Genomic DNA, 11,750 nt, shown 5'->3' with positions numbered 1-11,750 from the left:
GGAAAGTTAGGAATTACAGGCATGGGGAAGTAGGCAAAGTATAATGGTCACAGGTTACTGGCAATGTGGGCTGGGGTTTGCAAAAGGATGGGGCGCCTGGGGGAACCCTTTGTTTAGGAACAAGGTTATCTTTCCATGATAAAAGGAGAATGGACTGCGTTCCAAGGGTAATTCCACCGTCCCAGACGTACAACTCCCAGCCAGGAAGTGCTTTTTTCTAATTAGAACAGAACAATCACCGTTAACAGAACATGATGTATTTTTCTTATAACCAGAGCTAACAATCACGGTCAACAGAACATAATCAGCATCTCTGGCCCTAACAATACTTCTGCCTTCCGCTTAGCTCTCAAATTCCACCAAGCTCTCCTCCCCACCAATTCCAATTCTCTGCCCTAAACTCTTAGAAATTCCCAGTTTTTTCTCCCTGGCCCACGGCACTCCAAGACGATATTTCTTGACCACCCTGTTATAGCATGGTATGAAGCTAGGGAAATTCCAGGACAGGGGGAATAGGGAAACTGAGACAGATAGTTAAACAGCAGTTTGTGGCCACTTCGTAAATCCTATCTTCCCTAAAGCAAGGACACTTAAGGGTAAATGGCTTGCATTTCTCCTCCCCAGCCAGAGGGTAAATTGCTTAAATCACACTACTCAGGGAGTCAGATAACAGAAACCTAATTAATGCTATTTGTTAACCACATGCAAGGACAGACAAATTAAGAGACTAAGTCTCATTTTGGTACATCAGCATAAAGCTGATGATATTCTATTGATCTGCCCCTAAGATCTCCCCTAAATGCCCAGCCTTTAGAACCCCTGAAAATGAAGGTCCCAATGTGCTCTCCCCCCCACCCCTCCAGGGGAGCACGCCAGCACCATCTCCTTACCCCTTTTTCCCTCTGAGGGTACCCCACAAGACTTGCAACCAGAGGAGCAATGGGCAGCAACAGCGCATCCTGGGCTAACCCCCTGAACCTGTCTCCAAGGCCCCCTTTTTCCTCTTTTCTCTGACTTCCAGTGACCCAAAGCAGCCCATCCTAGGCTCTCCTGTTGCATCCTCTATGCCCTTCATTGTTTCATCTAAGTATATTTTTGCTGCGCTCAAAAAATTCTTGCTTTCTTTTCTACACTTTGTCTCTTGATTGAAATCCTTCCCTCAAGAAGACAAGAACCGAGGTCTCTTCATCGTCTCCCAGGTAACAACTTCAATGGACACTATTCTCTTACCGTGAGCTCCTTATCAGTTCCAACCTGGTCAAAATTCATTACTAGTCTTTGTGACCAAAGTTGTTCTAAACTTTCATCATCTCAGAAATTGTTATAGACAGACTTGAGTAAAGCGAGGACAATGGGCCAGGTACAGAAACTCATGAGGGCAGAAAGCCCTGATGCCCAGCAAGGCACAAAACTGGGAAAACAAGAACCTTGCCCCCAGGGTAACCTACCCTCCCATAACATATCACCGGTTATTCCATTTGGACCCTTGACTTTTCATATAGGTAGTCATGTGGTTAAACCCCCTGACCCTTGCCCTGGCGCTGACCAATCAGTGGAGACCACCACCCTGAAAGAGCACACCTGGAAAGCTGATGACTATTCTATTGAGACACTCCTCTGAGACCTCCCCTAAGATTTCCACCTGCAAAAGCAAGATGAATAAGCTTAGGATGTAGGACCCAGGGTGCGCTCTCCCTGCAGGAAGCACGCCTGTGCCATTCCCTTTCCCCTTTTTCCCTCTAAGGGACCCTACCAGACATGCAAACAGGGGAGCAATGAGCAGTGGTAGCTTGTCCCAGGCTAACCCCCTAAATCTGTCTCCAAGGTCCCTTTTCTCTGACTTCCCAGTGAGCCAAAGCAGCCCAGCCTAGGCTCTCCTGTTGCTTTGTTTGTGCACCTTCCTTGTTTCACTGTCTTGAATACATTTTTTGCTGCAGCCAATCAATTCTTACTTACTTTACTATACTTTGTCTCTTGGTTAGAATCTTTCCTTCAAGAAGACAAGAACTGAGATCTTGTCCTCTCACCCATAATAAAATTACCTAATTTTATTTTTTGCAATACTTACTCCAACCTTCCTAATTACTGGGCATTCATCTCCTTTCTCTTTCTACGGATATGCCTCTGCAAGGTGTTTCTAGCCACATTTCATCACTAATAATGAGTCCAGACTTCAAGTTTATTTTCCCCCATGTTCCCAATTTCCAGTTTCCACCAGAAAATACAGACCCATATAATAATATTATTTACATTTTACATGTCTAATATGAAGAATCAAAAGCTCCTAAAAGTGAAGGTGGTTGTACAATGTTGTGAATGGAATTAATGCTACTGAACTGCACATTTTAAAATGGTTAAAATAGTAAATTTTATACAAAGTACATTTTATCACAATAAAAAAATACAAAGAAAAAGCTCCCTAAGGTTTTTTATGTTGCAACAAAAGAGAAGTGTCTATATTTTAATATTACATAACTAGCAAAACTGCCCCAGTTCCTAGCGCTAATGTGTACTTTCCCCCGGCCTGTAGGTTGTACTGGTACACCTCTCGTCATCCATTTCCATTCCGAATGAGATGCACCTTACAGGTTTAATTTAGCGCTTAATGGCCCCAACTCCAGAACTCAATCCAGATCAAGAATGAAGAGTTGATATGGATGATAACTGACAGGTCTAGTGATTTAAACATCCAAGTATTTCTTCTCCATCTACTCTGCTTGTTACTACTAAACTACACAACCTACAGATGTTATAGTGTCCCAGGGCTTAGTCCTCATGTCTGTGTGTCTCTTCTATAATTACATTTTCAGAGATCTTAACCAACCTCATAGATTTTTTGTGTTTCTTTTCTTTTTCTTTTTAGAGAGAGGAAGGGAGAGAGAAACATCAGTGTGAGAGTGAAACATTGATTGACTGCCTCTTGCACGCTCTTGGGCATGTGGCCTGACAGGGAATCGAACCAGAAACCTTTCAGTGCAAGGAGCAACACCCAATCCACTGAGTCACACGGGCCTGGGCACCAACCTCATAGTTTTAAATACCATCTATATGTTGATGACTCCCAATCTCCAGCCCTTCCCACCCACTTGCCAACTCTATTGATTCATATTTTCAGTATTTCCACCTGTATATCTACTTGGCATCTATTTATCACATCCAAAACTCAGCTCTTCATCTTCCTTTGCAAACATGCTACCCCTGCAGCCTTCCTTCATTTCATTAAATAGCAACTCCATCCTCAGTCCAGAAGCCTTGATTAATTTCCTAGTCTCCCTGCTTTCTCTTGCTCCCTACTGTCTATTCTCAACATGGCAGCCAAAGCAATCCTTTAAACCTAAAACAAATCTTGTTACTTCTTATCCCAAAACCCTTCAATGGCTTTACATATCACTTACAGAAATTCTTACAGCGGTCTACTGCTTTCTTATTATATCTCTGACCTCAAATCCTAGGATTCTCCTTTAGTTACACTGGCTTCTTTGTTTCTCATAAATACCAGGCACGCTCCCCTCAGGGCCTTTGCACATGCTGTTCTTCCTGCTGTACAGCTTTTCTCCTACATATTTCACATAACTTCCTCTTTCTCTCCCCTCCTTCAAGTATTTACACAATATTTAAAATTACTGCCCACTTCAAACTCATCCCTATCAAAACTCACTGCCTCTTTTTTCTGCTTTATTTTTATTTTTTTCCCCACAGCACTTACCAGCATTACATATATGTGTATCAAATAAGATTTATATGATATATAAAATGGCTTTATTATGTTTCTTCCCCACTAGAATGTAAGCTCCGTGTGAGTAGGGATTATCTGTTTTGTTCATTGGATATGTCATTTGACACTAAATAAATGATAAATGATGGGGGGTCTACTTAAAGACCAATCTTGTCTATCTTTGTCTTCAATTTTAGGATATCTAGCAACTACTAGACAGAGACTTAAAAAGTGGAGAAGAAAACAATCCCCTCTCTCAAAATATATACTATTTTGTGGGATGAATATGTCCCTAATAATAAAATCAATATAATACACAAATAAAAAGTGAGGATATAAGAGAAAGACAGACCATACTTGTTAGTGATCATCAGGGAAAAGAAGTAATTGAACTGTCCTTTGACATGGGCCAAGCATGGGCCAAGACAAACACACACACACACACACACACACACACACACACACACACATGGAAATTCAACACATACAAAGAACAAAGAATAGTCAAGTTTTCCTATCTTAAGATGCTTGAGCCCACCTTCATGACTCCCCAACTCTTGTATGGCAGACCACTGACCAATAACATTAGAGAAGGAGGGCAAGGTTATATCATGAACAGTTTTAATCTTGGGCTAAAGAGTTTACACTTAATTCAGTAGATAATAGGAAGCTGGTGACAGCTATGTTTTAGAAAAATTAATCTGGGAGAGATGAATTGGACTATTGGGAAGGCAGACGCTGACAGATCTGACAGCAGGGAAGCAAATTATGAAACTTTTGCAACAATCCAAGCAAGTGAGCTGGTGGGAACATGAAAACATAGTGATCAGGAAGGAGTTGGATGGAGGAGAGAGCACCTGCTGGGGAAGGCATAGGAAAAGTCAAATTTGCTGTAAAGTTTTTTTTAAAATGTTTTTATTGATTTCAGAGAGAGGAAAGGAAAGGGAGAGAGAGAGAGAAACATCAATGATGAGAGAGTCGTTGATCGGCTGCCTCCTGCACGCGTCCGACTGGGGATCCAGCCCGCAACCTGGGCATGTGCCCTGACCGGGAAATCGAACCTCGATCTCCTGGATCCTAGATCCATGCTCAACTGCTGAGCCACGCCCGGCTGGGCTAAAAAACCTTCTTTGAAAGCGTCCCCCAATCCTATACATACCGTGACATTTCATGAACCAGAGCAATTGGTGTGCCATTTTAATAAACATTGTCATGGACCTAAGGTATCTTTAAGTCTTCTATTAGGTAGTCTTTTTTAGACCACAGATTAACTTTTATTTACTTACATTTATCAAGAATAAGCAATATATAGCACAAATGCCTTATTAATTTTTTTGCCATTCAATATATTTACTTTTACAACTTATAATTCCAAAGGCTTAACGTCTTTATTGGTATAACAGCTTTATTAGTTCAAATCAAGACATCACTGGTTCCAGTCCATCATGATGATGCAACATTTAGTTTTTCTTTGTAGCTGGAACTCGGTAATTCATTTCATCCCAGTATCTCCTGTGATGCTCTCTCGGACTCCAATCCCTCCTGTTTGGCCGTGATACGTTCTGTTCAAAGCTTGCTGCAAATGATTTCACAGTCCTCCTGTCTGTTCAACACCCTAATCAAAGAGATGTTCTCACATTCAGGATACTTATTACTGTTATTCTTATTGCCACTGGGCCAGACAAGTTGGGAGTAGAGAGAGCTCTCTGACAGCCCAGTTGCCCTGCATGCCATATGATAAAACCTTTCTCTAAAACTTTGACTACCAACTTCTTCACAGAGCCAATCTGCCTCACACGCTTCACCTTCCAGCTCACAGTTGTATGAGTCGTCGGGAAGCATTTTTGTTCAAATACACTGTCTTACTATTCAAGAATATGCTCCTGGACTGGTTTAATTCCCTATTCCTGGACTTTCTCCTCAATTCCTTTGTTATGCAGTCTGAGATGACTCTGCATTTACCAAGGGCATTTGCTCAGGGGATTTCTCCAGCTTTGCGGCCTGTCACCAGCTCATATCACACTGGGTGGCTTCACCAACTTTGTTAGACTGGGCCAACCAGGCAGCAGAGGGAATGGCCCCCTGGGGGTAGCTGGTGGTCTCTCCCACTCCCTCTTCATACATTTCAAATGGGGAGGGGTCTTCACCCTCATGAAGGTTTTCGATCACACCCTGCTTTCCAAGGAACGCTGTGAAATCCCATTGTGCTGCCCCTGCTGAAGTCCAGCTTGAGTCCCTTGGGTTCTCATTTTCCCCCATAGCCACTGTAGTGCTGGACTGCAACACACAGGGAATGTAGGTCTTCCTTTAGGTGCAGAGGGCAAAGAAGACGGAGGTGCGAGAAAGCCTGGGTACTCACTGGGCACCACTGAACATGCAAAATACACATTTCCACTTCTGAATCCCACCCAGGAACAGAGAATGGATTATAGACAGGATTCTGGTACCAAAAATCTGGGTAAGGCTGCTGGGCCACGCCTTCTATGGAATAAAAGGATCTGGCATTATTTTCCTTAGAGTGTGTGTTTTCTTCTGAAGAGTTTACTTTTTTTTTTATTGATTTCAGAGAGAGGGAGGGAGAGGGAGAGAGATAGAAGCATCAATGTCTCTCTCTCCACCTCCCTTCCCCGCTCTCTAAAAATCAATAAAAATATTTGTACACTCTTTTCTATGGTTTGATTTTTAAAAACATATTTTGGTTATCTTTTTTTTTTTTTCCAAGTTTCAAATATTTATCAATCAGTGTAAACCTCAACATAACACTCCAACATGATTTCGTGCATTTGGAGGGGAAATATTTCCTGGCTAAGTGGATAATTGTGCAGATGGCTTCTGGAAGACCTTCATTCTAAGCAGCTTTATAGTGAAAAATTTCATTTAGAAGTCTGGACCTTCTTTCTTCAGTTTGCAGTAATCTACATTCACTGATCATTAGAACTTCTTTTGATCATTGGGACCCAGTTTTTTCCAGGGTTCTGGGTTATCCTTTCTGTCCCAACAGACATCTGGATTGAACAATGCCAGGCATAAGACATACAGTGCTGTCCCAGTACCTCTGGCTCCAATAGATACAAAGAGGGGCATCAAGTTTGGATGCTTCTTGGCCTGACTGAGGATCTGGCAGAGCATGGTTGTGGCAGAGGACTCGGAAGCAAAGAAAACAAAACTGCAAGGCCCCGGAGCAGGTAGTCAGTGCACCGAGGATGAGAATACTACTTACAGTTTTTACTGTAGGTCATTAGATCTTAAGAAATTGCATGAGCCCTGGCAGGGTAGCTCAGTTGGTTAAAACATCATCCTGATATGCCAAGATTTTGGGTTGGATCCTGGGTCAGGGCACATAATCAACCAATGAATGCATAAATAAGTGGAACAACAAATCGATGTTTCTCTCTCTCTCTAAAAATCAATAAGTTTAAAAATAAAGGAAGTGCGTGAAATGGTGTAATTCTTACTATTTTTGACTCTAGAAATTATGTTAGATGTTCTTACATTGTGACATCAGATTTCCATGGCTAGTGTGTGCTAGGTACAGAAACCCAGGTACAGAAACTCAGGTACAGAAACCTGGATACAGAAACTCACCAGGACAGGAAGCCCCGGATGCCTAGCAAGGGGCAAAACTGGGAAAACAAGAACCTTGTCCCCAGGGTAACCTGTCCTCCCCACCATATCTCTGGTCATGTGGTTTAGACCCCCAGAGCGTTTCCTCCCTAAAGATAACATCTAGGCCTCAGCTGTATTTCAGCTCCAGGCCCAGAAAAGCAGTGAAACCAGACTAGTGGTGCCCTGGCTGCCTCAGGACCAGGCGCATTGACTAATGACCCGCTGCCCTGGCACCAACCCATCAGTGGAGACCAGGACCCTGAAAGGACACACCTGGAAAGCTGGTGACTATTCTATTGAGACACTCCACTGAGACCTCCCCTAAGATTTCCACCTGCAAGGAAGAGATAAATATGCTCAGGAGAAAGGACCCAGTGCACGTTCCCTGCTAGGGGAGCATGCCGGCACCATCTCCATCCCCCTTCTTCCCTCCCAGGGGACCCCAGCAGACTTGCAACCAGCAGAACAATGGGCAGCAGCAGCTAGTCCTGGGCTTACTCCCTGAACATGTCTCCAAGGCCCCCTTCTCTCTCTCTCTGACTTCTCAGGGAGCCAAAGCAGCCCAGCCTAGGCTCCCCTACTGCTTCTATGTTCTTCCTTGTTTCACTGCCCCAAGGACATTTTTGCTGCCATCGTGGACCCTTTGACTCAGTGTTGTGTAGCCCTTCCCTTTGGATATCCCTATTCCCCATCCCCCCTAAATAAATTCAATTTTTCTTTATTCACCATCTGAGATGTCTATTTAGCCTCCCATGCACCATCGACCTTAACCTTTCTGTGTGCAATAGGCAAGTTGGAAATTTATAGAAAATGAAGTAAAGGTTAATCAAGAAAGCAGGGGTTTTAGGAAATTGCTTTGAGTTTCTCTGTTATTTGGGCTTTAGGAATCTGGTATTTAAAAAAATTAAAACTGCCTTGGCTGGTGTGGCTCAGTTGATTGGGAGTCATCTCATGCACCTAAAGGTTGCAGTTTGATTCCCGGGTCAGGGCACCCGCCCAGGATGCAGGCCTGATCCCTGGTCCGTGGCGTGCAGGAGGCAGCCAATCGATGTTTCACTCTCACATTATCGATGTTTCTCTCCCTCTCTCCCTGTCCCTTCTCCTCTCTCTAAAAATTAATTTAAAATATTTTTTTAAAAATGAAAACTGACATTTTCCAGTCAAGTCTTTTGTTTACAGCCCATCAAATCTGTACATTAAATTTCTAACAACAGAGTATAGTGAGAAAGAACATAAGTATTGAATGCCTGCTTCTCTACATAGGAGGTAAGTGATCGTAAGGACTTACTAAATATCTGATCTTCATTTTCTTTTTGGGGGGTTGGAATCTCCTATGTTTTATAAGTTATTTCTTTATTTATTAAAGTTTTTTTTCAATGAACATAGGGGTGTATGTCTTTTTTTCCCTCTTTTAAAAATTATTATTGATTTTGAGAGAGGAGAGGAAGATTTGTTGTTCCACTTGTTTATGCATTCACTGGTTGACTCTTGTATGTGCCCTGATTGGAGATCAAACCCTCAATTTTGGCTTTTGGGAAAGACACTCTACCCAACTGAGCTACTCAGCTAGAGTGCATATATCTTTTTGAATTAGTGTTTTGGATTTATTTGGATAAATACTCAGAAGTGGGATTGCTGGTTCTATTTGTAGTTCTATTTTTTTTTTTTTTTAAAGAGCAAAGCCTTTGTATTGCTTAAAACATATCACAGAGTAACCAACTTTCTTTTTAAAAAGGAAGTTTAAAAATATTCAATCTTTTCTATTCTCCTCAGAAGTAACACTTTACTACATTGTACATGCATATCAGCAAATGAAAGTAATTGAGATCAACCCTACTCTACTTCAAGTTAAATACGTTAATATGTTGGATAATGAATGAACTGCTTTGGCTGAAAAGTTTGCTCCGATTTTTAATCTTCTTAACCAAAGAAGTTATAGTTCATCTCCTCTGCTGTGGGTCAACCACTAATGATGCCAAGAGATATGTTTTTAAAATTGATTTTAGAGAGAGAGGAAGTGGGGGGGAAAGAGAGAACATAGATCTGAGAGAAAAAAGCCTCCCATACTCAGCCCACCCAAGGATCGAACTCTAAACATAGGTATGTGCCCTGACCTGGAATTAAACCCACAACCTTGGCCTGCCAGTGTGGCTCAGTGGATGAGTATCAACCTATGATCCAGGAGATCACGGTTCAATTCCCAGTCAAGACACATGACTGGGTTGTGGGCTCAACCCCCAGTGGGGTGCATGCAGGACCAGCTGATCAATGACTCTCTCATCATTGATGTTTCTACCTCTCTCCCTCTCCTTTCCTCTCTCTGAAATCAATAAAGATATATTTAAAAACAAACAAACAAACAAACAAACCCCCCCACAATGTTGGGGTGTATGGGAGAATGCTCCATCCAACCAACTGAGACATCTGGCCAGAGCTTATAATTACTTTTTTTGGTTTAATATGTTTATTGATTTCAGAGAGAGGAAGGGAGAGGGAGAGAGAGATAGAAACATCAATGATGAGAGAGTCATTGATCAGCTGTCTTCTGCACTTGAGCCCCCCACTGGGGATCGAGTCTGCAACCCGGGCATGTACCCTGACTGGGAATCGAACCTCAACCTCCTGGGTCATAGGTCCATGCTCAACCACTGAGCCATGCCAGCGGGGCTATAATTACTTTTAATCATACTGTTTTTCCATATTATTTTCTGTTAGTCCTCAGACATATATCTGAAATTCATAATTACATAGACATATTTTTCATCTTTTACTATTTATCAATTAGAAACAGATTATAAAGTGAGCAAGCACAAGTAATTATTAAGAGGCAAGATCATACAATGGAGTAAAGACAGTCTTTTTAATAAACGGTGTTGGGAAAATTGGACAAGTACATGCAAAAACTGAAACTAGACCACCAACTTACACCATACACAAGAATAAACTCAAAATGGATAAAAGACTTAAATGTTTTTGTGGTTTTTAAGTCCACTTTTTTTCAGTGCAACTATAGGAATTTTTTTTTTTAATATGTCTTATTGATTTCAGAGAGAGGAAGGGAGAGGGAGAGAGAGAGACAAAAACATCAATGATGAGAGAGTCATTGATCAGCTGCCTTCTGCAGGCCCCCTACTGGGGATCAAGCCCACAACCCAGGCATGTGCCCTGTCCAGGAATCGAACCTCGATCTCCTGGATCCCAGGTCAATGCTCAACCGCTGAGCCACGCCCGGCCTGGCAAAGTACTTAAATGTAAGTCACAAAACCATAAAAATTCTAGAAGAAAACATAGGCAGTAAAATTTCAGACATCTCACATAGAATTTTCACCAATATATCTCCTAGGGCAAGAGAAGCAAAGGAAAAAATTAACAAACGAGACTACATCAAACTAAAAAGCTTCTGCACAGCAAAAGAAACCATCATCAAAATTGAAAGGGAACTCACTCTGTTGGAGAACATATTTGCCAATGATACATCTGATAAGGGGTTAATTTCCAAAATATATAAAGAACTCATACAACTTAACACCAGGAAGATAAACAATCCAATTTAAAAAATGAGCAAAGGACCTGAATAGACACTTCTCCAAAGAGGACATACAGATGACCAAGAGACATATAAAAAGATGCTCAACATCACTAATCATCAGAGGGATGCAAATTAAAACTACAATAAGGTATCATCTCACACCTGTCAGAATGGCTACGATCAACAAATCAACAAACAAGTGCTGGCGAGGGTGTGGAGAAAGGGAACCCCTAATACACTGCTGATGGGAATGCAGACTGGTGCAGCCACTGTGGAAAACAGTATGGAGGTTCCTCAAAAAATTAAAAATGGAGCTGCCTTTTGACCCAGCAATCCCACTTCTGGGAATATATCCTAAGAATCCTGAAACACCAATCAGAAAGAATGTATGCACCCCTATGTTCATAGCAGTATTATACAATAGCTAAGATCTGGAAACAGCCCAAGTGCCCATCAGTAGATGAGTGGATAGAAAAACTCTGGTACATTTACACAGTGCAATATGATGGGCCTGTAAAAAAAGGGAGAGTCTCTTACCCTTTGTGACAGCATGGATGGACCTGGAAGTCATTATGCTAAGCAAAATAAGCCAGTCAGAGAAAGATAAACATCACATGATCTCACTTATATGTGGAATCTAATGAACAAAATAAACTGACAAACAAAATAAGTCCCTAGGCATGGGTGCATGGAACAGACTGACAGATCTCAGAGGGGAGGGAGGTGGGGGAATGGGAAGAGATTAACCAAGGAACTTATATGCGTATATGCATAGCCCCTGGATGCAGACAACAGTGTGGTGAAGGCCTGGGTGGAGGGGGGCAAAGGGAGGAAAGTGGGGGACATCTGTAATATTATCAACAATAAAAAATTATTTTAAAAACAAGATATATATATATA

At 41.9% G+C, this 11,750-nt stretch overlaps 1 pseudogene across 1 annotated transcript; it reads right to left on the bottom strand.

Moving 5' to 3' along the window:
• Positions 1 to 6,592: 6,592 nt before the first annotated feature.
• LOC308567014 (cytochrome c oxidase subunit NDUFA4 pseudogene) lies at positions 6,593 to 6,844 on the bottom strand (annotated as a pseudogene). Its single transcript has one exon. The product of its transcript is annotated as a cytochrome c oxidase subunit NDUFA4 pseudogene (transcript).
• Positions 6,845 to 11,750: the final 4,906 nt, after the last annotated feature.

This window comes from Miniopterus schreibersii (assembly GCF_964146895.1).
Source record: "Miniopterus schreibersii genome assembly, chromosome: 14".
Classification (NCBI taxonomy): domain Eukaryota; kingdom Metazoa; phylum Chordata; class Mammalia; order Chiroptera; family Miniopteridae; genus Miniopterus; species Miniopterus schreibersii.
The sequence above is the reverse complement of the archived record's forward strand: the minus strand, read 5'-3'. Positions and strand labels throughout refer to the sequence as shown.